Below are 22,540 nucleotides of genomic sequence, written 5' to 3'. Positions count from 1 at the left end.
CTGATTTACTGATGTGTTGGGGTTTTTTTTCTACTTTTTGTGAGATGGTCTTGGGAAGAGCTTATGCCAGCATTACTACTGGGTTAACTTTTACAAGACTAGGGTAGTATCACTTGTTTTAGTGGTGCAAGATTTTGGTTTTACTGATTTATTTGCTGCCGTTTGTAAACGCTGTTTCTGCATTTAGTTCTTGTCTTCATAATTTCTGATATAATCAGACGTATTGGCACTTCAGATAAGACTGTTGAACGCTGGTTTCCCATGTGGAATTAGATGCAAGATGTCAGTCTGAGTAGTTACAATCTACCTGCAGAAAAGGATATAAAAGGTTAGAGTGGCCCCAGTGGTGCTTCCCATACTTACTGGACTTAAGAGTGGAAACTCATGTACACGGTGGTCGAGTCAAAGGTGTATTGCTTCCTTATGTATTTATTGTAGTTGGCATGAGCAGTGGTGTACTTCTATGTAAATAAGGCCATCTTTTGATATGGAAGCACTAGAGAATTAAGGATTTCTGTATAGAGGTTATACTTTAGTAGGAGAATGAGAGATACCTTTCAGATTAATTTGCAGAGGTATCTTATTGTTTGATTTTTTTAATCTTTTTTGTTAATTTTTGTAAGAACATGTATAACATGTTTTCTGCTTTATTCCTGACGTGAAAACAAGTGCATAAATATTCTGAATATTATGCAGATTTATTTTTTTTTCAGTAGCATGATTTTTAATTTGGTTTAAGAAGATATTGAGAGCAATTTGTTATGGACACAGTAAGGATTAAAAAAAATCTTCATGCATTGACTAGATGGTTGTGAGTTGTTCATGCTATCAATATTACCAAAGAAGCCATTTATAATAGAGTGTCTTTAGGTTATTATAGCTTCAGGGTGGAAAGGGGAGAAGGGGAAGAGTTGTTTCTTTATTATATGACTCATATTCTCTGGTGTGTAGTTTTGCCTCTGGTAAACCTACCACTTTCAAGGTTCAAGATAAAGAAAAAACATCAGACATCTTGTACAGTTAGAATTTAACACAGAATGCAGATGTTAAGGAAACAACTGCAAGGTACACCCACATATTGCATAATTGCTCAATTGGTAGATACAAGTTAGTGATAATGAGAAACTCTTTCTAGAAATGGAATGCAAGCTTAGCATGAAATATTTGTCTTATGCAGGTACTACAATTCTGATGCATTTTTTTGATCATTGTATCTTTCTTCTGCTTGAATGTTGGCTCTTTGTTTGGGTAAACTAAATGGTGGCATTTATTCTTTGCAATTCTTTATACTACATCTGTTTTTCTGAGTTTCTGGAGTAAAAGAAGACGAAAGCAAATCTTTCATAGGGCTGGAGATAGTATTTTTTCTTTATGTTATTGTTTACACAATGTATCCTTTTCCACAGAAACTGACTATATCTGATCAAATTTGACTCACTGTTAGATATTTTATGGAGTGGGAAACCTTGCTATTCTTGGAAGACAAAAAAGAATAGGGACTGGTGGACTGTCATACAAGTAATAAGTAATTTAAAATCTCAATTTAAAGTCCATTTTGATTAAAAAAAGAAGAAAAGCACTTCTGGTTTTTAGTAAAGGGGGATTTATGCTAGTACCAGCACATTATCTGAAATAGTGTTAAATTATAGTCATAATTTTTAAAAAGGTGGTACAAGCTTAAAAAAGAAAATTTCAGTGCTGCTTTAGAAGTAAATATATTTAATGTATAACTTTCATCTGTTGCCTTCTGTTTTCTTCTCTGTTTAATTCATAATTTAATATTTGTAAAAATGTATCGTTTGGGTAGGTACTTTATTTTCTTTTGATTTTTCTTTGTTTAGTATAATGTTTTTCTCCAGGATTATGTGGGAGCGAGAGAGACTGGTTTGATTCTACTTCAGTTTAAGTCAATGATAACTTAAAATTATGTTTCCAGCTGAAGTAACTTTTGACCCATAAGGTATTTTTGGATAAGGACAAATATAAAAACAAATACTTGGATAGTAATCTGTTATGCATCATCTACTAAGCATTACTGCTTCTCTAATCAATGGTTTATGTATGGAATACATGAGCCAGAGAAACCAATACAGTGTTTCATAGTAGGCACTCAGGACTTGCAGTTCTATCATCAGTACTTACAAACAGTTGTAAAAACTTTTTAAAAAACATGTAAAGATAGGTTTTTTTACCCCTCTGGGATAAATCTTTGCACATTCTAAAATGTGACAAAGGTTGCCCTTCTTCCTTTGAATGAGGGAAGTGGCAATTTTAGGGTTTTTTTACAGTATGGATGGCAATGAGCTGGTCAAGACATAGCCCCGAGTGTTGCAGTATGGATTACAAATGTGTTATTTTTCTATGATGTTAGCCATCTAATCTTTGTCTTACAAACCAGTGTATTTTAGTTGAAGGTGCACTTCAAATACATTGCTTGCAAAATGTGGAAAAATTAGTGCATTGTGTCCTGGCTCTTTAAAGACAGACTCTTGATAAAATCCAAGAACTTCCCTGATGGCACAGTATGGCCAATATTCATGAGACACTAATTTAAATATGTTTGTTACATACTGAGTACGCTTGGATATGCATTCTTAAACTTTAAATAATATGCTAAACTAAACTAAACTAAGTTTAGTTAACTATATGTTAACTAAATTAACTAATAAATTGTGAAAATTGTCCTGTAAGTGGATTTGAAAATACTGGTTTGCTATGGGTGAAATAATATTCTATCTTCAATTTATGATTGAAATTCCAAGAACTTGAGTAAGGATGGGATTCACATTTAGCCTCAGATATATATTTTGGGGTTCTGTTTGGCTAGTTTTTTAATTACATATTTCTTCACAAAATGTAAGCAGAACTTTTTACTTAGTGGTAATACTAATTTTAAAGCAAATGGTTTTCTCTTTACAGACTTCTAACATTCCCTTAAGAGTCTTTGGATTGCCCCCTCAAAAGTTCTACTGACTTTAAAAAAATTAATTTAGTTTATTTATGCTACCTTGATGATTTATCTAATTGATATGAAAGAAAATATAAAGGAAATCAAGAAATCTTTTAACTTTTACGTTGCCTTTCATTACTTTTATCATAAGACTGGATAATTTTTACAAAAAAATTTTCTGTGTGACTGAGGCAGTCTGTTTCTATAAATCAAATTAATTAAGCCTAGAGTACTTGCAAAATTAATAAATGTGAATAAGTCTATTGAAATTTCTTCCTTGAAGTCATGAAAGGAATTAAGATAAATTTTCATCAGAGGACGAGTTTAGGTGTTATCTTCGCTCCATATTCCAGAGTGGAATCAGCAGAAGGGCCTGAAAATGAAGCATGCAGGCTATATTAGAAAAGGATTTTTAAATTATTTTCGGCAAAGTGCTGATAGATATTTGCTAAAGTTAACAGGAATTGACCTGTGCCACTTCTAATCCTTTATTGATGGAGATTTATTTTGTCCTTTGTGAATCAGAGTGAACATATTAAGGGCATATTATGCTGGTAGCTGTGGAAAAACATGGTGTATTGTGTAAGCATGTGTTTCCTCAAGTTGAATTTTCTTTATTAAAATATTTTAATCTTGTGGGCACTACAAACCTGCTCAGTGCATAATTCCTTTACCTTTTGTCTTCCTCAAAAATATAGTCAAATTAAGTTGCTTTTCAGAATACATGTCTTGAATCAAGCTCACCTGATTAGTTAAGTGTAGGTATATAGCAGGCAGTCCATCAGACACCAGCAAACTGTATAGTCAAGTGTTTGACTATAGGAACCAGTTACCAGTGAACATGAATAATTTGCTTAATAGAGAATATGTAAACACTTCACCCAGGTTTGGTGGAGTGGGGAGTTTTAAAAGCTTTGTTTTCCTTTGCTAAGAATATATTAGAGAGGCAAAGTGTTTTCATGCAGCCTTCACAAGGCAGAGAGTTGTGTAAATGTTGTCCCTTGCGCTGATTTTGGAATGTGAGTTTTTAAAATATGTTTTTTAATTATTTTATCAACCAGGCAAGCTCTGAAATTTAGCTTTAAAAGATGAAATGCTAATATTGGCATTGATAGGGAAACTGCTTTAGATTAATCTGGCCTGTGGTTTGCTCCATATTTTCAAATATTGCAGCTTGAGTTCAATTTGATGACGTTAATTTTCCTCCAGTTTTCTTCTTAAATAGCAGAACTTTGTATATGTAGTGTAGGAACACAAGAAAGAAAGAAGAATATTTTTGGTCATAATTTGAAGTTATGTAGACTTGTGTTAGGCATTTCAAATTTGTATTAGACATGGTATTCAAGTTCCAATTTGTGTTGATGCTGGATGATGGCCGCTTTTCACAATGTGTGTCTCTGTCTTTGAAGTAACCAGAAGTCTTGCTCAAGCGAAGTGTCTCGCTGGGTCATAGAAAACCTTTGTCCTGAGTAAATACTTAAATAAAAGATAAAAAGCATGATGAATGTGGTTCATGCACGGTTAAAATTTCTTGGGTTGCACAGTTAATGCACTTTAGTATTCTATTTGACCACAAGGTGTTTAAGTTTCTCTGTAATGTGTACTTGATTGTAGCCCAAAGAAGTTACAAGGTAACATCTTAAATTTTTCAGCTTTCAAATGACTTGCAGTATTTCCCTATTTCTCAGGAATGTGAATACATACTGTGTTTTACATGAAAATATCGGGAAAGAGGAAGAGAATATGGTGAATATTGTTACTCCAATGGCTTCACTTTATTTTTCTTTCTATCTAGATTTTTACTTTAGGGCTTCATTTACCATTTCGAGAATAAATGAACAGCCACAAGCTTTTATAATCATCCTGCGCTCATGATATTTAAAATTACTACAGTGTCACATCTGGAAGTTAGCTTTCAGAATTCAATTAGACTTTAAGAGTTAAGTACTTTTTCTTTTTTTTTTTTTTTGTAGTCTTAAGATGCACACTGGTGCATTTATTTGCTCTTTTTCCACAAATGTGGAAAAGATCTGGAAGGCTAGATATTTATTAAATTGTATAGGTAGAACAGCATTATTGCTACCTTGCATTAACAACATTTGAAAAACTGATGAAGAAGGCAGTCAGAGGACAGCTGAAAATGTTGCAAATGCTGATGTAGTTGTTGGCAACTCTTCAGTCTTCACACAAAGGTTAAAATTCTCAAGAGGAATGGTATTGAAAAGCAGTGGATATTGGGGAGGACTAGCAATCAGGTAACAGATGAAATTTCTTTGTTGTGATAGAACTTGTTTTTATGCTGCACATTTACTACTAATTAGCAGCAGATACTAGAGTTGAGCTCGTTTCATATTGTGAGCAGATTTTGCTGATGCCCAGGGATACCTCTCCAGCCAGGTGAAATACCTGTTTCCATACAGGTTTTCATCAACACTGAGCCTCAGTTTTTGTTAAAGGCAAGTCCCTAATATTCTGATCAGTCAATGTTAAAAAAGAAAGTTAGAAACAATTCGTACGTGAGATCAAGCATTCACTTCAATGTTACATGTTATTTTGTCCTGACTCTTATTCTCTGTAAGCATTTACATTTGCTGTTGATGGTTCCATCAATCCAGCAGTGCTTTCAGAAATAGATGTTATGTTAACTGTGTAGTTTCAGAGAGCACTAGAGCTGCTTTGTTTGGTTGTACTACAAACAGATATGGGGCGATTTTTTTTTTTTATTTTTTTTTTTTTTTTTTGGGGGGGGGGGGGGGGGGGAAGAAAAAAAGAAAGTAAAGGATAAACCAAACCAACAAAGCCCCAAAACTTCTCAAAGAGATAATATGTACTGGAACTGTAAAAATGTAAAATTCTACCATTATTTTCTTTAATTCTTTTAATTGTGTAATAAACTCTGATTTTACTGAAAACACAATTGAGGCTTAAACTTGGAGTGGCTTTTGTCAAGTACAGCTCTTCTATAAGGCTCAGGATTTCTTGCTTAAAATACAGTTCATGTTTGGTGGTGATTGCTTTAGGGTAAAGGAATTCCTTATATTCAAGCATAAAAGTAAAGTTAGCTTTTTGTTTTAGTAAACACTGCTCCATTTAATAAAAGTATAACATATTTCTAACATACTTCTTCTTCCCCTTGTTCCAAATTCACTGAACCACAACTATTAAGAGTTTACACCGATGATAAGTAAATAATTAAATTTGTGTCCCAGGAAAGGAGCACAGGGATCCACTTAGGCCTCCAACAATTAGCAGAAGAACAACTGAGAATGGGAGCCATAGGAAGCCCTGTGCATAATAATACGTGATCCACAGTTAACTAATATAGGTTGTATTCAGAAAAAAAAATTAAAAGTAACAGGTATTAAATTTTGTGTTTACTTCTAAGTCTTCCTATCCCAAGATTTTTAAAAAATAAATTCAACTTTAACATATGCAGAAAAAATTTACCTTTCCCACGTGTATTTACTGTTTTTTAAATAAATTTTTGCATATCTTACAATGTAAAATAATGAATTTCAATCTGAAAAGACAATTATTTGAGAAAGTCTTATAAACAGTTACGAATCAAGTGCAATTTTACATTCAATTTTACATCATCATAGTGAAACCAAACTAAATGTTCTTATCTTTTATTGTGAATCTGATTTCTCAGATAGTGGGGTGGTATTTACACTTTGTCCAGCCTGCTTTATTTATTATCACCAAACAACACAGAGACTATCACTATGTAACTGGAAATATATTATAATTTATTATTAGTGCTAGCTAAGACTTAAATTACTTGCGTAGCCTTCCGAATCGTTGACATTTACTGATACAGCTTCAAGTTTTGTACCTATGAATACAAATGAGTTGGAAGTTTCTTGAAAGTAAGCCAGCATCCACTCAAATATTGTAAATTAATAATAATAAGTGTCATCCTCTGGGTTGGGGGTTTTTTTGCTATAATTTTAGCTGGAAATTTCATACACTTCTATCACACTTTACAGGATGAAAATATTTTTACATCTAAATTTGTCTGTTTGATTTGATGGCAATGGGAAGACTAATAACTTGAATTATCATATTTAAAATATTTTCTTTTCATGTGGTATTTTACAGTGAGTACCCCAATTTTATATTAAAGAAAGGTGGAAGCTATAGGTTACAGCCTGTACTATCATTACCTTTGTATTGGCCACAGGGCTGTGAAGCATGATGATTTTATTTTAAACTATGGCTACTTTGGGGAGGATGCTATTTTGTATCCTTTGACAACTTGAAGGGGCTGCTGTTAAGGTATCTTCCAAAACCAATTCTGATATATGTAGGTGGCAGCAATCCTTCACCATCTCAGGATGTAAGATTCAGAAAAACAGCTGAAGGAATGGTGCTGGTCATTCGTTTGGTTCCTGACAGAGGAGTAGTAGCCTAGCCAGAATAAAAAAAAGTATCTATACTCCAGGCTCCCTTCAAGGAAGAAACAGGAAAGAAATTCTTGCCATTTTTAGCACTTAGGTTGGGTTGCTTGGGAATCTCTAGAAGATTTAATTATGAATTAATTTATAGATCATTAAGACCTAACATTCACTTAGAAACATTTATAAGAAATTTGCTTATTTGTTCCCTCATGTGTAAATCAAACTGAATTATAATAAAAGAAATGTAAATGCATGCAAAGGGTAACCACACTCTTAATGAAGACACACTGTGCAATTAGTCCAAGGATCATGACATTTCAGACTTTTACAAGTGGCAGTTTTCAGAGGAAGGGTATTGAAATATTTAATGAACTGTCTTTATTTATAAACTACATTTGAACAGATTTTCCATCACAGCCAGAGAAAAGGTAAACATAGCACAATATGTTTTGCAATTGTCCTCATTATCAATTAATTATTTTAATCTCTGGAGCCAAAGATAGGAGGTTGATGCTTTTCCCATTTTTGAGTGTTCTCTAAAAGTAATGTGTCAATTAGTGAGGGAGAATCTTTTTTTTCATATGTATACCATTTCTCAGTGTAACCAGTAGTGACCTATGGAAGAGAGGGTATCAATAATAATAATAATAATAAATTATGTCATTATTTAGAGTTTTTTAAGAGTGTTCTTTGGCATAACAGCCAACAGCTTCTCTTCAGCACACGATGAGATTTTAGATGCAGTTTTTGAAACAATATTGAGCATTGCCAGCTTAGACCTTTGCTTGCTTTTTTTTCATCCCTCCATAGTTTCATCCATTGCTTGTACTTATTGTCAATAGTGGATTATCTAACCTGAGCTAGGGAATAGAGAACAAGCTAAACAGTGTGAACAAAAGACCTTGCATCCAGTGAAGTAAATATGTTGAAAGCCAAAAACTGTTACAAACAATTTTTTTTTCCCCTGAATATCTAAGAAGCTCTTTGTGATGAAGCAGATGAAAGGCAAGAGCAGTGCACATTTGCAGTTAACTGCTGAAAGTTTCCATAAAATGTTAATGGTTTTGTTCTGCCACCTATTTAATTTAATTTGCTTTTCTGTCATTAAAGACATTCAGTTCAAGTGTTGTAGTCAATTTCTAGGACCTCCTCTTTCGAAAGGAGTCAGGAGGAGAATATAATTTGTACAACAGGGTTTTAAGTTTGTTGTCTTTTGCTTTGGAAAATCTTGCAGTAATTTCTTGGAACAGAGCTATCTCTGGTTGTAAGCACACCAGCTATCATTTGAAGCATGCAGATTATGGTTTCTTGATTTAAATCAGTAGATTAATTTTGGTTGGTTTAAAGTGCACTCTTGTAATTAATCTACTAGTATTTGTTTTAAAAAATTCTGCTGGATGTTTTGAAAGGATATTTATCCTTAGGCAAGAAGAATATTGGAATTTTTGTCTGTTACGTCGATGTTAGAGCTGAACTTTTCCTTTCAAATCTTTGAAAAGTAAACGTTTTCTGACACTTGTGCCAATTCATTCCATTTGAGTTGTCTTATTACTGTCAGGAGGACTTAATCATATTTTAATGCAAATAATTGTCCCACTGTTTTGAACTGCAAAATTGTTTAGCAAGATAAAATAGGCTAAAGATATGCAAGCCCTTTTATCTCTGTTAATTTGGTGAACATTTTTTGATCACGTCCACCCTCACTTCCATAGGATGTTAAGTGACAGAGCTGTGCAGATCATTTCTTTTCTTAACATACACCCACATACTTTCTTTCGTAGGAGCTAAATAATATCAAATTTAAGAGCTGTCAGGTAGAAAACAAGAAAAGGCAAAGAAAGATTAAGTAAAAGAGGGGAAAGTATATCCTCACTTCCCTCTGTACAGACAACTCACTACCACTTGCTTGCAGACCTGCAGCTGACCATGAACAGCAGTAGGACCTGGCTGTCAGTCAGCTCCAGGGTACCCTTGGCACAGGCCGTGTGCCTTGAGGCGTTTGCAACCCCAGGCAAAATCAATAGACAGTGTAAATGAAAAAAAAAACAAAAAAACCCACAACTAAACTTTTCTGGGAATATACAGATACTTCCGTTTTGTCATTGGATGGAGGTAGAGTCCGGTTGTCCACTTGCTGCTGAAACCGTGTCATGAATTTCTTGGTTCCCCACAGGTATAGCAGAAGAGGGAGGCTTCATGGCAGGATTTGTAGCCTCAAGTGGTTGAGGGAGAATATTCTTTCTGGCAGGCAGCTGTCCTCTAGCATTAACTTAATCTTCTCCTTCCTTGTTAGGATGTTAGTGTTGTTTCTTCTGGGAAGAGCAGACTTGCTTACTTAGGACAGACTACTCCTAATTGAACAGTAGGGCTTTTATTTTTCCTTCTTTGGAATTACCATTTCTAATCGTTGTTAATCAGCTGAATTTCTCTCTAGATTTTACCAACAGCAAACTAAACATGCTAACTGACAAGCAGCTATGTGGGTATATTGTGGACTAAAAAGAGTAATTAGTCATGGAATACATAAGTCAGAAATCATAATTAAAAATAGTAGTGTGGATTAAAAATCATATCAGTAGAGGAAGATGGCTCTTGAAGTTTCTGAGAGCCAGCCATTCATGCTGCAGAGGATTTTCACTGGTTTTTTTTTTTAAGAAATAAGGAATTAAATTTGGTCCTTGGCCTTTGGTCTTATAGAGCAGATTTTGATTTCTTTCACTGATGAATGAAAGCCTGGCAAGAAGGATAATGTTCCATAAATAGCAAAGTCATCCTAAACAACTATATTCCCTAGGGTCTAATCTTGCAAAGGTTTAAATGTATGGATATTTGTAGACCTAAATGCACTGCTAATATACTGCTAGGACAGCTTTCATGCAGCTCAGCTTCCGCTTATGCAGTGATATTAATATCAAAATCACAAATAGTTTCAGTTGAAAAACAGTACAAGCAAATAATTTCTCCCTGTTAAATTTATATATGGGAGGTCGTTGAGCACTTTTATGGATTTTCTTGGGGGTGGGAAAAGTTGTGTAGGTTAGAGATTGGCACAAAACTTGAAATAAGCAAAACCTTCTTCAGATAAGTGACAGTTTTCTGGATGCTATTAAGCTATGAACAGTAGGTCTTTTCAATAATCACTGTGATTCATTTTCATTTTGTGTTGGGTTTTTTTTAAATAATAATATCTTTAAAAGGCTTGCAGAACAGTAGGCTGCACTAGCATAACTTTCTGTGCAGAAGGTTTCACACTCACAGAGTCTTAGATATCTAATCCTCCATAAATTGATTTGCACAGCTCAATAAAGCTGTGCCAGCTCAGATCATGGGTTCATTTAGCACCCAATCTTATCTCTGACCATGGCTGAGAGTGAAACAGGAAAAAGAGTTTAGGAATGGGGCAAGCACTGATATTTCCCACATTGATCGTCCTAGTCTCCACAGATTTATGACTGAGGTAGTTTTTGACTGGAAGTGTTTTTTTCTGTATTTTATGACTTTGGTAGATTTTTCTTCAAGGAATTAATTTTTTTAAATTATTTTTTCCTCTTACCTGCATGAATATTCTGATATGACAGTGAGTTCTGCAGTTTATGTGATGTATGAGGAAGCACCACTTGATTGATTTTGGTTTTTTCCTGGTTTGTCTGTAAGAAGTATTTTATTTTTTCCCCATTGCCCTTCTCATTACATATCATATCCCTCCAAATATTTCTCTTTCCATTTAAAGAGTCTATTTAACTGGTTCTCTCACAAGGGTTGTTCCATATCTGTGCTTATCCTTGTTGCACTTCCTTTTACTTGACCTTGTTTGAAACTAGAGACCAGAACTGCACATGGTATTCAAGGTGTAGGTACATTGCAGATTTATAGAGTAGCATTATGTTTAAATTTTTATTTTCTAGTCTTCTACTAGTAATTCCTAACATTGTTTGCTTTTTTTGGACACGGAGATGAATCTTTATGAAATGATTATGTCTTATTTTATAATTCTAAGAGAACTTGGACACAATAGCTGATAAGAGCAATATATAGAGAGATCTCAGTACCAATATTAGCAGAACACAAATACTTTTAATGACAATTTTCCTTGTTCTTCTCTGGTATTTTCAGATCTTTCATGCATTCTGAATAGTTTGTTCCAAGAATCCATTGCACTCAGTTTTTCATTCTTCTTTGGTTAATGATATATGTTCTTATTTGCTGTGCTGCCATTCATCCCATATGAAAAAGCATTTTTAAATTATCTACCATGACTAATAATTTCTTCTGTGCAGAAGGAGAATGCACTTTATTTTTGATCTTAAAATGGAAAATAAATTGACCTGATTTTGGAGAGGCAATATTTACAGTCCCACGAAGGACATTTGTGCTTTCAAATCTGCTCATCATTCCTTAATCCTTCATTACAGTTTGCCTGATTTAGGAAAAGGAAGATCATTGTTAGGAACCCTTCTCATTAGAGAAATAAAATGTTTAAGAGCACCAAAATGCCACTCTTTTTTTTTTTTTTTTCCCTTGCAGTTCCTAATGCTCTGTGTAACTGAGAGAAAATGTTTTGAACTTTTTGATCTCCCTTGGGGAAACGCTGCAAGTAGCAGAATTTTGTTATTTTTATGTCAACTTAGGTCTTACATGATTCAGCACTTGTGGTTTGTGGGAAAAAGAGTTGTAGATTATGATTAAAGGAGCAAAAATAGTAAAGACTGGCTACTAGAGAAAGCATCTTTTTACTGTTAAAATATTTTCTGGATTAGTTTTCCTTCATTTTTAAACCTCTATCTCTGTTCATTATGTTTTCGCTGTCAGTTGTGACTAGAATGCTTCAAAGAGAATAGATGAATTCTGTTTCTTCACTTTTCAGCTTTTTTAATAGTATAAAGAATTAAGAACAAGTTGCTATAGGATCTTCATATTACCAAATATGTACACTTAATCCTGTCAAACATGGTTGTCTCCAACAAGCCAACCAGCCTTCTCCTTACAGCCTCTCAGGAATAAAAATCTCTAGGATGGAATGGAAGAGCATATAGGATGCAAAAAAACTGCTTGTAGTGCAGGAAAGATTCTTTGTTGTAGTAATGGACCGCAAACAATGAGTTAACTCATTCTGGGATGCTTTAGCAAGGCTGTTGTACAAAAAGACATGAAGAGATTTTGCCATTCTGTTTGGCATTGCTGTGTCCTCAGTTGGGGTATTGTGTCTAGTTTTGGGAACTGAACTTCCAAAAAAAAAAAGTACACAAATGGACTTCACAGGAGAGCATTGGGAGTAAAAGGAGATTGAGAAAACTGCATGTGTTTACTCTTGAAAAGACAACCCTGCCACTTGAAGGGAAAAGGGAGCCAAATACAATTTTTAGTTTTTAAAAAGCTGCAACTCCTGTGCCTCCCATTTCAAAGGGAGGAAATTAATTTGAAAATTCCTCTCTTCTGTGTTGTGTGGTAGGCCACATGTTTGGGATAATCTACAACTCTGAGTTTAGGGATCACACTCTCACAAATACACTGAGATAAAACTGCCCAGGCATTCAAGGCTGTATTTTCAGTGACATGAATCACCTTACGCCTGAGAGAAAAACTTCTGAAAATCTGGAAAACTGTGGAAGGTATGAGGTCCTGTCACTTGGTCTTTCACATTCACCATGACTCTTTCTCTTAAAGGTCCTACGGGCATGTTGGTACAAAGCTCCTGGCAGTTCTTTTCCAAAATCAAAGCTTCTGTAATCACGTCTTGAATAAATCTAGAGATTTTATTAGCTATCTACCTGTCTTGTCACGGCCTTCTTGTGTAAATGGTAGTGCACATTCTTTCAGGGTGCTATTCAGATAATGAAGCAAAACTATCTTTTGCTTCCATGTACTGATTAAGTCCAAATACAGTCAAGGTGCAGATGATTCTGGTTTTCTGCTAGAGAATTATCCACAGCTCCTAATCAGACAGGACCTAACCTTTTCTTACCTAGAAGCAGAAAGAAATTACTGGGGTAAATAATGCTGTCAAGATTATTATCTCTAAAGGCTCAAAGGAGCAAAGGGCATACCTTCAGGCACTTTCAATTAAAAGCAGCTAGCAAGAGTTTTTATTTTCATACATGTGTGCACTGATATACATATGCTTTTAAGAATAAGAGTACCTATTCTAGCACAAGGTTCTAATCTACTCAAGAACTAGGACATTTGATCAGTAATTTTTGTGTGAAAAATCGGGTTCATAGCCTGTTAGCTATGAGGCCCTCAAGCACTTGGACATGAAAAGAGGATTTGAAGAATAAAAGTCTATTTCAGGTTTGTGACATTAGAGGGAAAGTTCTCCAGGTGAAGGGTGGCAGGTGAGTAGTTTTGAAGTGCTGATGAAAGCTCCCAGCTATCACAGCAAGGAAGTGCATGTCTGAGTCCTGTGGGAAGTGCTATGACTTGGCAGTCTGCAGGCTTTCCGGAGATACATGATGTACATTTATCTTCATAAAAGAGGCAAAGCTGGTGATTTTGCTAATGAGAGGCTTAAAGAACTATGGACACAGATCATAGGAAATGAAGTTTCATTAGTTCTTCTGCTCATGATAGCAAATTTTGTTGAATGGAGAGGCAAATCTCATTAAATCTCATTTGCTTTTCTTATTAGTCATAGTCCCTGCTTTCCTAAGTAGTGGATTTAAGGGGAAACAGTGTTGAATGCATCTTGCAGTGTAGTTGATTTAAAGGTTGATCACATTGAAAGGCTTTTTTTTTTTTTTTTGGGGGTTCTGTAATCATTAGGGGTGGTGCCTTTATTATAACATCAGTTCAGCCAAATTCCATGCTAATACCATTCCTGACCCATGTTTACATGGTAGATGTAAATGTTCTTTAGAGTTTTGAGTCCTGGGGGAAATAAAAAGATTATGCAGTAAATCAAAGTTGTCTTTTAATTTTCTTTTCCCCTTCCCTAAATAGAAACAACAAAAAAATCCTTAAAAAAAAAAAAATTAGTACAATTATGTGGATATGTTTTTGTAAGAACATATTGCTTTGCATGCACCAGACCCCTAGAGGGAAATTGATGATCAGTTTATGAAGGGCTGGTCTATGGAATTTGAGGATGTAATCAGGAGAAAATCCTGACTCTTGACAGTCAGCTTGACTGCTGGGGGAATTCCAGGCATTTGCTCCCAGCTAGAGAGTGCATTTGCTCTGAGCACTCTTTGTTTGCTGTGCTTACAGACTGGCTGAGGTGGGTCAGTGCATACTATTTCTGTGCAGGTTTTCCCAGTGTCTTTAAGGTTGGGTTCTTGCTGGGACCTGATGAGTGGGTTTCAAAACTGGGTGACATTTTCCTGTCTGACTGACATTTTAACTCATTTTCTTTTGTGGACATTTATGTGCATATGATAACCTTTTTCTTCTCCCTTCACCAAATATTTTTCTCCACAGGTTTTATAGTTTAAGAAGTCACTATCTTCAAATCATCTTCTGAGAATGCATGCTAAGGAGTGCTTACTGTGTAGTTTCATGTGTGTTTGTTCCAGCAGAGCTGCCAGACTAAGCCATCATTCTTCTCTTGTTCCAACACTCCGTCACTATCCATTCCACTTTCCCATTTTTATGCCTGTACTGTGCCCTCAGCTGTGTCCTGGTAAAGCTGTTTGTTTGGCCTGGCCAAATGAGGTGGAGGGAGAGGTTATTTTTAGTGCTGATCATTTCCGTGGTTTTAACTGAGGGGGAGTGACACCAAATGGGGAAGAAGAAAGGAGAGATGGGAAGCAGTAGTAAGGACATAATGGGAAAGTGATGGCTATCTAAACAAGCAGGCTTACTTCCTCCACTTCTATATCTACAGGCACAGATTATGGTAGGACCAAAAGCCACTGGAAATCTGTGTGTTAGAAAAAAAAAACAAAAACAGTGCAGTGTGTTGGTTTTGCTTCTTCTGATGTTGTCTGACATTTCTTGCAGAGGTTAGGGGGTACAAGAGCAGGCCTGCCTTCCTCACCCTTGCCCTTATTGGATAAGTAAACATAGTTCACTGCAGTTATTCCTTAAACTTAACTTTGTGGACTGGAGCTTTAAGGCTTAGTCTGATGTGTTTCAAAAGCAATCAGTTCACATGAACTCCAGGATACAAAAAAAGTTCATACCTGTTTGAGTCTCATGTAACACGAACTCTTCTGTGTCCGCTTTCTTGCATAACTGCAAGCCTTTCTACTCTGTCACTATATTATCTTTACTGAAAACATGACAGGTGTGCAAAAATCCCATGTCATTTGGACACAAAAGACACAGCCGGGGAGAGTCACCTATAGGTATATATGTTTAAATTCTGTTTACATGTACCCAGAATGTTGGAAGAGCCAGCATAATAATGTTTCTCTGGATATAAAGTAAGAATGGAGCATTGTTCCAGTGCATGCCATGTCACCAACACTATGTAGAATTGAAGATACTTTATGAAGTCTGCATGGCCTTCAGGGCACATGGAATGAGTTCACAAAACTGAAGTCAACTGGGAGCTTTGCAGAAAACTTATTTGGCTTCAGTTCTTGAGAGGAAGCCTTGGAAGACTTTGGGAAGAAATATTGTTACACATGCTTGTTCTGTCCTTGCCCACCTCTTGCTGGGCAGCTGCTGCTTCAAAAAAGGAGAGTAAGCTAGGAAGACCTCTGGTGCCACCCTGCACAAGCCTTCTTAAGTTAAAGAAGTCTTTTCAAAAGACATTTCTTTCCAACATACCCCAATGAGCAATCTGCTAACTTGTTTTTAAGTGGACTAACTAAAAAGAAAAAAAAAAATATCATAGCTGTTGTTCAGGTGAAAGTTTTGCTTTATATGCCAGTAGGATTCCTCTATTAAGCATTATTTAATTTTTCCAGTTGCACCATAGCAAGCATGAGAGCACACACACACATTGCCTTTTTACCAAAATGCATTGTAGTTTTCTTTCTGTGAGACAGGAGAGGCTTCTTCCAAAAAAAAAAGAAGAGGGAAAATTGCACTCAACAGTTCCAAAGAAAGTAAGGCAGTTTTACACATATGCAGTGGTGAAACTCCTGAAGTTTCACAAGCCATGAAGTGGCACATTTGTGTTTATTGTATGCATATAAAGCCTGAGGATCAGTTCAGATTTCAGCTAAGATCTGTTTGTTAGGAGATGAATTAAGAGCAAGTATGATATGCTCTAATGTTTTGTCTTCATAAAGTCCAATGAAGCTTTTCAGTTGAACTTTTCAACTCTGGCTAAAAATGTTAAAACACAGTCTCTAGTATCTACGTCTGTATTTACTCAAGTATTAAATTATTTCATATCTTTTCTCATGGAAGATAAAAGGAGAAGAAGAAAACAAATCTCCTCGCTTTTCTAATGTATGCAACCTGGAAAAATTAAAAGAAATTAAAAGAAAATATGTTCATCTTTACTAAAACACAGACACCATTTTACTTGAATAACAAGTACTGTGTGCAGGCGAGCTGAATGCTTCTCTGCATCTGACAGTATTCGTAATTTGTTTTAAATTGCATTATTGCAGTTACTTTACCTTAGTTTCCATGTTCACTTCTCTACTATCTGAATGCTTTGTTATCATGAGGAAAATGTCCCGATTATGTTTCCTGACCACATTAAGAGGGACATGAGCATGACACAAGGAAAGGAAGTTCATTTTTTTTTAATTATGTAAAGTAAAATATTGGCATGAGCAGCAGCTTTGTTAAAAAAAAAAATTAAAATCAAGCATCCTTAGGCTGCAATAAAATTGTCCTTCATCTGTGTCTAAATGCAAAGTATCTAAAATATAAATATGCAAAAAATGTGGTCTAAATTGGTACAATGACCTATCAATAGATGTCAATATTGTTACTTTATTCCTCTAAATAAAGAAATAAATAAACATTCACATTTAACTCAAAGGTTTAATTTAAGCAGGTTTTGTTATAATTTTTATTTTTTAATCAAAAACATGTCGGAAACAAGCAGACTAAAACTTAGAACTGAATCATTAGGAACAATTTGAAATATTTGTAAAATATAGACATTTTTAAAGATACAGCTTTTGCTGCACTGGAGAACCTGTGCCCTAAACTCTGCCCTAAACTTGTGGCTCTTCACTTTACAAGAAGACAATGTTCAACAGTTGCAAATCATCTGTCAACTGCTCTGTATTAATTGCAAAAAATACAGAGTATTTATTTGGGGTTTAATGGATTTATTCCAATTTACTGAGACCTTTATACCTTGTGTGCAGGTGTAAAACGTTGACTTTAAAAACAGTATTTGGCCAGTACAGCAAAAGTAAAGTAACACCGGAATATTGAACCAGTTTTTCAGATGTTTTATTATAGTTCTTATAGTATTTATAGGGTTGTTTATTGTCTGAAAGAAGTGGCAAAAATTTCAGGATTGATGTCTGTTTAACCATGGGAATGAGGTAGTATATTTTTTTCATGGGTGCATTGAACCAGCAGTGCATACTTCAGTAATTCATCAGAATATTTCCTTCTTTATCCATGTTTCCAACAGTGTCAGCAAGACTTTCCTTCTCCACTTTCCCAGCTCACAATGGGCATGCCAGATTCTCTTGTCCTGTGTAGGGACTTGTGCTGTGGGATGCTCAAGGTGAAGGAAAGAAAAGGGACCCTAAAAAAAGCCCCTCAATATCTCCCTTTGTTTCCTTGTCTTTTCTCCCTACATTGACTTGTCTTTTCCTTCCCTGGTGGCACCTGGGCTGGAGACTTCCCTAAAGGTATCTTCTCACCAGAAGGCCTCTCAGGTATGGCTTGGCTGTTTCTGCTTCATGCTACCTGGGAAGTTATCACGAGAGCCCAAGTTATATTTTTACCTGACACAAGCTCTCTGACGTGAAAGGTGAACTTTTGCCCTGCATGTATGTGATGCTGTCCTGTTGAATTGTTTTCTGTCTAAAGTACATACTTCTCAGTGTGGAACATTTTTAAATAATCAAAAAAACACTGAATAAATACACTTAGATAAAAGGAAGCATGTTGATAACACAAACTACATGCCAGGTGGTACATTTAGCTTCAGTATTTTAAAGCTGACTGTACAAAGAATAAATAACTGCTTATACTTATGAAAACCCTTTTGTAGAGATTACCTGAAAGCAAGTATCCTAGAGATCACATTCACTAAAAAATGGAAAAAATTTCAGGATTTTTTCAACCATTTAAATGTAGCTTTAAATCCATACGTGCAGTCTGGGCTGCTAAGCTTTTAGTGCCCTCCTTTAAGGTTGAGATTTAATTAAAGGTCAGTGTCATGCACATTTCCACAACACATAGTAAAACCCTGGAATTAAATGAGCCTCACTTCAACATTTGATTAGACAAGATAATGTATTTCCCCCTGGAGTAGTTTGTTATTCAAAACAAGCTCTTTAGGGAAGGAAGTTCACATCAGTTGGTAACTGTTCCTGTGGATACCAAAGAACTTTGTACAGTACACACTACAGTAAATTGCACTGCAGGTCACTTAGCTGGAAGCACAGCTCGTGTCTGTGTAAAAATATCAAAATGTATAAAAAAAATAAAAATAAGAAAAAGAAGAACTTAATAGCAGATGAGAAGCAGACAGTGGTACAAGAAAAAAAAAAATAACATCTTATTTACAGAGCCAGTCATGCTTTTAGTCAGTCAAGAAATTTTCTCTTCTGGTAGATGAATCTCAGATACTCTGCTTTATGCTTTGTGTGTACAAAACTGTTTAAAAAGTTTGTTATTAACTGATGGCCTTACATGTAATATGGAAGGGAATAACATCTGACTTCAATTTTCCTGTAAATGCAATTGTAAACTTCAGAATTATTAGCTATTCTGTTTTGGAGATTAGACAGCTTTTTGGTTTTTTTATCATTGTCCTGTTTGACTCTTGGTCTTCACTCACCACATATCTTGAAAATTTTAGTGACTGGTAGCAAGGGGTGGTAGCAGGCCCTGTTCTTTAGGACACAACTGAATTTTAACCTCTGTTTCTGTTTCTCTGTATGAACTGACTTTTGAGGGTAAGCTGGAAATTAGTGTTAGACTCTGGACTCTTGAAGTGAACACATTCTAAAACAGAGACTTGTTTTCGTGGGATAGGAACGTTCCCCCAGGTTAATAAATGTCTGCTGTGATGGAAGCAGTTTTAAGACATTTTACTGTACAGAAAAAAGTTTAGGATATCTCTGGTGGATACTTTGGTTCATAAATCCAATTTAAATCTAATCTAATCTTTATCTTGGACTGTCGTGTTGTTTACATCTTTGATTACAGAAGTCTCCGTTAAATAGCCAGCTTAAAGACTTACTGTGTTCTGAGTTTGCTGAAGCTGCTAACTAAGCTGTGGTTTGTATGTTAAATTTATTATATGGAATTTCATTGATGGCCATCATAAAAGTTTCTTACATTTGGGGAAAGAGTTCTGCAAGTTTTACGTAGTATGTTTTGTCTCATAATATGTAATAAAGACTCAATATATCTATATGTAAATATCATACAAATGAGCTAACATAGCTTTATATTGGCACCCTTTATACATAGTTTCCTCCATTCATTCTCCTACTTTTCTTCTTAGCTCAAGCAGTGTGCCTGGCACCATGTGCTATTGGATCTTAACCAGGAGCTCAAAGTGTTGTTCTCAGTCCTGTAAATTGTAATTTGTTCCATAAGTAATGGAGCTAATAAATTCTGGTTGCCTGTGGATGTATTGTAGATACTACTCCAGTGACAGTAAATAGCCCTTTTATCTTTTAGGCCTCCTATTGCTTGATTTTTTAGTCTGGGTAGTCCCTGTTCCCTTCCAGCTGTGCATGTTGGGGCATGTGCAGTGCATATTGGGGCACCTTCTGGTGGTTAAGCAATGACTGACTGGTCAGACCATGGAGATCAGTCAGCAGGTAATCCAGTAAACACATAGCTTTTGGGGATTATGCTATAACTTCTCTTCAGTAAGGTGCTGTTGAGCCAGTTCATTCCTCCAGCCAATGATGTTCTTGTTAGATTTTGTATCATAGAATCGTAGAATGGCCTGAATTGAAAGGGACCTTAGAGATCATTTTCTCCAACCTGCCTGCCATGGGCGGGGATGGCTCTCAACTAGACAAAGTCACTCACAAGGCCTCATTGAACCTGGCCTTGAACACCTCTATGGAGGGGGCATCCACAACTTCCCTGGGCAATCTGTTCCAGAGTCTCACCACCCTCGTGCTAAAGAACTTCTTCCTAATATTTAGTCTACATGTAGTCTTCATCTCCTTCTTTGAGTCCTCTGCCTTTTCTGTGGTGTTTGAAGTCATAGTTGTTTGTCAGACAGATGATAGGACAGCATAAGTCTCCTTTCCTTAGGAAACCAGGCTAAGGAAACAGCATACCTTGCAGTGGGGCTTAAACAGTTTAATAAGCTAGTCTACAACTGAAATGTTTGTGTAACATTTACATGTTATGCTTATGGTCACATTTTATGCTTACAGCTGCAGATAATCTTTCTCCTTGCATACAATATATGTTTTAAGAACTGTGGAGTGCTGCATAATGTTTTTCCTTCTTTTACAGCTCATAAAATGTTTATGTAAATGAATTCTTTTAAAACTGATCATTGGGATGATGGATCCAGGTGCAGGATGTCAAGTTCAACATTGCCCCAGTGTGTTGCCCCCTGTGCCTGTATTGGTTTGATGAACAGCATCTCCTGAGTAGAGATCCCTATGAAAATTGATCTTGTGTCATCCTTGTTAATGTGTCTCTTTGCTCTTTCAGTGGCTTGTAAGATGTTACAATCAACTAGCTATGCTTTCATTTAAGTAATTTCATTCTTTCTGGATGGACCATTCTGCTTCAGTCAAGCGTAACACACCTGTCTTTCTATCCTAATTGTACATGGTGTGCAGTAATACTGATTTCCAGAAGTAAATGCAGATTAAAATTGTACATGGCTGATTTGAGGGGTGGTAATCTGGAACTTTACAAATACCTTTTTCTTGTGATTCATAAAATGAATGTAACGGGCAAGGAGGGTAGCTGTTGTGGAAAGTTGCTACTACAAAACATGGAAAACATGAGATCTAATGGTATGTTAGAACAAAAATAACCTTCAATAGCTGTTCTAAATTAGGCAGAGCTTAACAGCCAAACAGACATGCTTCAAGTTATTATTTGAGAAATTACTCAGCTGAGGTGCAGTTCATGCTTTCACCTCTTCTAGTTGGAAGGCTGGGCCTTCTAAAGCCAGTGACAGAAGTGTCAGTGACTTTAATGGCATGAAGAGCTGATCAGTGTACTCAAACACACCCAACCTCCATTTTCATCCAAGATACACTGTCATAGGCCTGTTTCATACAGGATGAATTCATTCTTATCCTGGGGTGGCCAAAATGATTGTGGGTGTTACGGAAAACAGGGTCGCATAGAAATAATTTTCATGCTAAGCTATTAAAAGTAGGGGAAAGTTATTGTTGCTGGAGGGGAGTTTACAGAAAAAAACAGTTTCTGATGGTAGCAACACTTTAAAACTTTCGTCCTGCACAAAACTATGATATTTTGGTGTATTGAACAGTCTTTAGAAGCTTAGTTTGGTGCCTAAATTACTACATTAGTAACTTCTTTTTTTTTTTTTTTCCATTATGTAGTATTAGATTGCTCTTTTGTATGTGAAGGTAAATAGCCATTTTACAAATACAAGTGTAATGTGATACTGCTGAGGTTCAGTGAATTACAACAGAGCTCTGCTTTTCCTTGCTGCAGATAAGACACGAGCTGTGTAGTGCTTTTCAGATTACTGAAAATTTAATGAATTCCAAGATGAGATTATTCAGTTCATAGCTAGATAGTTTGAAGATATGCTTTCTTCAAACAGGACAGCTCTTCATTAAAAGCTGCAGGTATAATTTAAATTTGCACAGCACAATCTTAAGTTTCTTATGGGTAAACCTTACTCTAAAAATAATTAGTATAGCTGTAATAATGGAAAAATATTGAAAAATGTGATAAAGCCTGAAGATAACAACCAGAAGTCTTTGTTTATTCAGTACTGTTACTAACTTAACCAAAATCCCATTAATATTTGGAGTGGTTCAGTTTTTCAAGGCAGACTGAAATTTCAACCAAACAAAGATATGGGAAAAGGTAAAGTACACTTTTTATATGTCTGGGTGTGTACACTGTGACAACAGTAAGTGATAATGATTTGTAGCATTATTTTGTTGTGGTACAGAATTATTTCATG

At 35.6% G+C, this 22,540-nt stretch overlaps 1 protein-coding gene across 2 annotated transcripts in view; it reads left to right on the top strand.

Moving 5' to 3' along the window:
- GNAL (G protein subunit alpha L) overlaps positions 1-22,540 on the top strand; it is a 195,098-nt gene that overhangs the window by 73,281 nt on the left and 99,277 nt on the right. The window lies entirely within an intron of this gene.

The sequence above is a fragment of the Calypte anna genome, chromosome 2, assembly GCF_003957555.1.
Source record: "Calypte anna isolate BGI_N300 chromosome 2, bCalAnn1_v1.p, whole genome shotgun sequence".
Classification (NCBI taxonomy): domain Eukaryota; kingdom Metazoa; phylum Chordata; class Aves; order Apodiformes; family Trochilidae; genus Calypte; species Calypte anna.
The sequence above is the reverse complement of the archived record's forward strand: the minus strand, read 5'-3'. Positions and strand labels throughout refer to the sequence as shown.